General features: G+C 49.0%; 1 long non-coding RNA gene across 2 annotated transcripts in view; it reads left to right on the top strand.

Annotated features, from left to right (window-relative positions):
- Positions 1 to 2,626: 2,626 nt before the first annotated feature.
- LOC118352266 (uncharacterized) overlaps positions 2,627 to 6,000 on the top strand; it is a 53,133-nt gene continuing 49,759 nt past the window's right edge. For both annotated transcript variants that reach the window (XR_007401674.1, XR_007401673.1), the window contains exon 1: positions 2,627 to 2,751. This is a non-coding gene — a long non-coding RNA (uncharacterized LOC118352266). The remainder of the gene's footprint in view (positions 2,752 to 6,000) is intronic.

Raw genomic sequence — 6,000 nt, 5'->3', positions numbered from 1 at the left:
CTTTTGCCCAAGGGAGGTGGAACTAAGAGTAGGAAATTCCTCCAATGGAGGACAGTTTTCAGAACATATTTGGTGGCTAAAAATCATAATAACGGTTCACTGTAAGACGCCAGATCAGAATTTTGGGTTTGAAGGCATGCATATCTTCTGCCTACTAGATTTGCTGAATTAATTTCCACGTGGTTATGCTTTTATTCGAAACGTATTAGTCATCTGTTGCTGTGTCACAAATTGTCCCCAAATTTAGCAGCTTAGAACACGACAAATATCCATAATTGCACAGTTTCCACAGGGCAGGGATCTGGGTGTTACTCAGCTGAGGCCTCTTGCTCAAGACCTCTAATGAGACTGCAGTCAAGCTGTGGGCGGGGCTGAGTGGCCATCAGCCCTCTAGGCTCACTGGGTCGTTGTTGGCAGGCCACAGAATATTCATTTCTGAGCCAGCTCACGTGACCGTTGTCAGGTCTCAGAGCTTCTCTGGAGGCTGGCTGGAGGTATCAGATTCTGGCCCTGGTGGGCTTCTCCATGGGGCTGTGCCCAGCATGTCTGCTCGCTTCCTCCAGCATGACAGATGAGAGCACCAGACAGAGGGCAGGGGGATTTTAAGGAATTGGTTCACACAGTAGTGGAGGCTGACCCAGGAAAGGGTTGTGGCTGGAGTCCAAAGGCAGACTGCTGGCAGAAATCCCTCCTCTTCAGGGGAAGTCTGTCTTTATTCCAGCAAGACCTTCAACTGATTGGGCGAGGCCCACCGGCATTATGGCATGTCTTGTGTTTTACTCGCAGTCTACGGATTTAAATGTTAATCTCTTCTAAGAAATGGCTTCACAGAACTATCCGGAACAGTGTTTGGTCAAATATCTGGATAGTGTGGCCTAGCTAAGTTGATAGATGAAATCAGTCATCACAATGTGTATGTGTAGGGAGGGGGTGGGGAGGGACAGATTGTCGCTCTCACCTGTACCACACTCCTGCCGTGACTGGGGAACCACTTAGAGGGCCTGGCCTGACACGAGGGAACTTCTGGGGAGTTGGTGCGGGTGCAGGGGGCAGAGTGTAGCTCTGTCAGGCCTCTGTAGGACACCGAGAAGCTTGGGCAACTGGAAAAAGGCTTATGAGCCAGGCTTCCTCAGTGGGAGCCCCCACCCCACCCGGGGGCTTTCTTATTTCATCCAGGGTCACACCTGGCTGGGGCCGCTCAGGGAGGAGAATTTCAAAGGGGGATTTAAGTATCTGAGATGGAATCCTCTACCCGCCGTGCCTCCCTTGCCAGCTGAGCTGTAGATCCAAACCCCTTCCAAAATCCATCCAGTAGTATTGGCATATTTTCTTTTTTTATCCTGGCAGATTATTTATTTATTATTTATTTTTTTAAAGATTTTATTTATTTATTCACAAGAAACACGAAGAGAGAGGCAAAGACTCAGGCAGAGGGAGAAGCAGGTTCCCGGCGGGGAGAGCCCGATGTGGGCCTCCTTCCCCGACAGATTCTTTAAATCTCCTGGTTGAACACTCATTTGGGAGAAAAGCAAGACTTAATAACTGGATTCTTTTTTTTTTTTTTTCTCAAAAAGGTTAACTGTTGGGGCGTCTGGGTGGCTCAGTCGGTGGAGTGTCTGCCTTTGGCTCAGGTCATGATCCCGGAGTCCTGGGATCGAGTCCCACGTCGGGCTCCCTGCTCAGTGGGGAGTCTGCTTCTCCCTCTGTTCCCTGCTCATGCTTTCTCTCCCTCTCTCTCCCTCTCTCCGTCTTTAAATAATCAAAATCTTTAAAAAAAAAAAAAAAAGGGTTAACTTCCTAGTGGAATAATCCAGGTGTTTTTTACGCCCGCCGTATCCTTCCTGTTCAATATGCCTTTTGCATAGTAACACTCAGAGCCTTCGGGTCACCATGTACTTTCTTATCCGTTGAAAAATGCTTCGAGACCCCCGCAGCTAGAGCAATTGTGTACACAGCTTTATTATTTTAAAATATCTTAGGGCCACCTCTGGTTGGAACACCGTCTAGCTATCAAGCACAGGGCTGAATTGGAGGGGAGAGAATGTGGTTGGACGGTTCAGTGAAAAATTGGGGCTCGGTTTCCCCTCATGCCCTGCGGAGAGGGGTGAGGTTTTGGGGGGGGGTGCGCACTCTCTCGGGTTCCCAGGCCTCTTTGTGCTGCAAAGTTCCTTTGTTCCCTTTTACTGCACTGGAAAGTCCTTTGAATCTAAAGAAGTCTGTTTCTGCCCCTCTCCCTCTCCCTTTTCCCCATTTCTCTGGTTATTTAAAACGCTTCAATTTAAAGGAATTCTGGAGAAGGGCATCTTTACATTTCCGCCCATCAGTCAATAGTGAGGTAGGCTCTTCTAACTTCGCTTCCCATTTCTGTTCTGAGACTGAGACGGATTTCTGGCGACGTCTAGCCCTCCTGCCTCTGACCTGGTCCCATCCCATGCATTCCACACAAGCACCAGAGTTTTCTAATAGGTCCTGGTATTTTTATTGAATTAAATAGTAATTAAGTGATTGTGGGGTGCGTGTGTGTAAGTGTGTGACAGAGAGAGATGGTGACAGTTGTGAAATAGGATACAGGAAATATTGTGCCCTCATTCCCCTCCTTTCTCTGTCCTCTGCCTCCCAGCGTGTTCCTGACTACATCGTTGTGTTGGCTGCAATGTCTCCATGCCTTTCCATGGCTCCGCGATGCACAACCTGGCGCTGCCCATCATCTGGCGTCGTGAACAGGGATGATGCCTGAACTGCTTAGCTGTGGTGGGCGCCACTGGTTGTCTTCCCCACGTTTTCCAATCCCCCTTTCCCTTGCTCGTGCCTCAGATGCCTTCCCAGCACGCTCCCTTCCTCCTCTGCCCACCCTAGCTAGGGCAGCCACATGACTTACTTTTGGTAGCTTCCTGCCTTTGGGTGTGGTACGAGCAAATGTGGTGCTTGTGATGCTCGGAGCCGGGACAGCCGTTTTGCATCCATGAGGCATCAAGACGGAAAGCCAACATTTGGGGTCAGGGGATTAGAAGGACGGCAAGAGCCTGGCTGGACACAGACGGCAGAGTATTTCTGAGATTGCCCCCCCTCTGATTTTCTCATCAAGGAAGCAACCCTTCCTTATTGTTCAAGGCACACTTTTTGGAGGTGGGATTTGCAGCCAAAAGTTTTTGTACCCGGTACGGAAGCTGGGTACAGCAGGGCTCAATATATACTTCTTGGATGTGTGAACAAGCACAAATGAACGAGACACACCTACGTCTACCACACTTACCAGCACTCCAGTTGGAGCTGACGGCTGACAGTTCCCAGGTCAGGCTTTGCTTTCCGCCTTCTGCACTCTGCACATGCTATTCTGTGTCTGGGACACCACCCTCCATCGGTGCTATGTATCATCCTTCAGGACTGAGCTCAAGTATGAGCAGCTGTTGACGACCTTGTTTGACGTCCCTAAGTAGACCCAAGGGTTCCGTCTATGATCCCACAGCAGCTGTTCCGGTTAGTAACAATCTCCTTCAAAACCTACTGGTGCAGTTAACCGTTTATTATGCCCCTGGACCCTCTGGGTGGGGAATCTGAACACGGCAGAGAAGGGATAGCTCGTCCCCCCTCAGCTGGACCCCTGACGGCTGGGCGAAGGTCATCTGATGACTTGTTCATGCACTGGGCTGGTAGTTGGTGCTGGGAATGGCTGAGCATCTGGGGTTTGGAGCAGCAGGGGCCCCTCGGGCATCTCTCTCTACACCTCCGTTGTTTCCCTACGTGGTCTATGCAGCATCGCAACTTCCAAATAGCCGGGCTTTTTAAAACGAGGTGGCTGAGGGTTCCAAAGCTGCACACTGAGACGCACACAGATAAAGGGAGAGAGAGAGAGGAATTGAGGAAGTTCGTAGCCTTTAAATGATCATGTCCCAGAAGCCACTTAGCACCATTCCTGCCATACTATATTGGTCAGAACAGTCATGAACCCACCTATGTTATAGAAGAAGGGAAATAGATTTCACCTCTCGATGGGGCACCGAAGATTTTGGAAGGTTCTGGAAAAGCAGATGGAACTGAAAATACTGCCAGGCCATTTTTGGAAGATCCAACCTGCTACCGTGCCGTATACACGCCTCCACTGTATTTACTATGGTAGTATAATTGGCTTCTTGAACGCTCTCCTTCTGACTAGAATGTGAGCGCCTTGAAGTTCTGACTATGCTTCATTCACTTTCACGTCCCTGGCACCTTTATAAATATATGTTTGATAAGTGCCTTACACTAACCTCTCTGGGCTCACTTGATTAAAAAAGAAAAAAAAAGCATCAGGAGGAGCGAGGATTTTGACGTGGGTTGCCATGGTCCTTGCTGACCATGACATTGCGAGTCTGCTTCCCTTTCGGAGGCTAAGAGGACAACGGGTCTAGCTGATAGAGATATTGGTGGTTATCGGTTTTTCCAACTGTCAAGCTCTGTAGCTGTGCCGCCCTCCAGAACTTTCTAGGATGAGGGAAGCGTGAAATACCTGCACTGACCTCTGGATCACATGTGGCTATTGAGCCCTTGAAATGCAGCCAGTGTGACTGAAGAACTGAGTTTTACAATCGATCTAATTTCGGTTTGTTTTAATTAATTCTGTATAGCCCACGTGGTTAGAGGCTGCCTTATTGGACAGCTTAGGTGTAGAGCATCGAGTTTGGCCATTTGGTCTTGACCGCAGGACCAATACCCTGGGCCTGTCTTTCTTCATCCAAGAAGCAAAAGTCACAAAGGTGATTTTGCCTCCGTCCTTGACCCCTCCCTCCCACCAAAACACTCCTCTAAGTCCCCAGGATTGCTCCTTAGTGGCAGGTTTTGGTCAACTTTCTCCTGCTCACATTCTTTGTTTCTCTTTCAACCACTTGGTCATGACATAGAATGCCTTTTGTTCCCACTTTCTTTTTTCTACCCGGAGAAAAAAAATGCTTCCTGTGTCTCATTTGAGTCACGTAGTTATCTGTGGAGAAAAGTTGTAGATGTCACAGAAGCCTGTTACCACTTTCACGTCCTTGGATGAAACCCGCCTTTCAACATTCGTGATTGGCTCTTGTTGATTGTGTCACGGAATCTGGCCTCTCCAGCCACCCCATTTGATGCCAGTTGTCTTTCTCTGCGTGCCTCCTTTTGGCATGTCCTACTTTTTTTTTTTTTTTTTTTTTATTAATCTTGAATCACTGGAATGTCCTTGCTTGTAATGTGGCTTTCCGGGGGAGTAGCGAGCATGGTCTCCTTCATGGTAAAGAAAGGGGCGGGTAGTCATCTTTACTGACCAGAGTGTAGCTTTGTGACCATTTTTGAACATTTTGAGAGAAAAACCAGATAGGTTTTCTGTCCCAAGCCCAGAGGTACAGCCGCACAGAGAGTTCAGGAAGCATGACTGGGGCTCAGGAATGTTTACATTTGAAAGGCAAACTTTATTTTCCCAAGAACAAGTGTGAAATGGGAATCTGGAGTGACCTGGGGATTTAGGTTTTGCAGCAAAGGCACTGAGGCAGCTCTGGAAAGGACAAGCCACAGGCTGCCTGGGGGCATCTGCAGGAAACACCGGGGAGGTCAGGACAGTGTACCTGCATCATCACTGGGCTTCACCCAGCGAATGGCAACTGTATGCATGGGATGGGGGTGCAGAAGAGGCAATTTTATCTGTTTTATTCGCTCTTGCACCCAGCGCTCGTTCACTTACCGAGTGTTTGTAAGTACGTACTATGGACCAGGTGCCATGTCAATAAACAAAACAGATGAAGATCCCTGCCCTTGAGGAGCTGAAATCCTGGCGTGGAGTGTGGCTGGGGGAGAAAGACACAAATAAAAGTCACTCAGATGCATACGTGTTGCTTGTTGGTTCATACACTTGTTCGGGCTACGAAAGGGGAAAGCATAGAGCAGAGTCGGGGCTGTGGGAAGGCTGTGGTTTAAATTGCAATTTTAGGGGATCCCTGGGTGGCTCAGCAGCTCAGCGCCCACCTTTGGCCCAGGGCCTGATCCTGGGGACCCGGGATC

The sequence above is a fragment of the Canis lupus genome, chromosome 13 (assembly GCF_003254725.2).
Source record: "Canis lupus dingo isolate Sandy chromosome 13, ASM325472v2, whole genome shotgun sequence".
NCBI lineage: Eukaryota > Metazoa > Chordata > Mammalia > Carnivora > Canidae > Canis > Canis lupus.
Note: the sequence above shows the minus strand (reverse complement) of the source record. Positions and strands in the feature narration are given on the sequence as shown.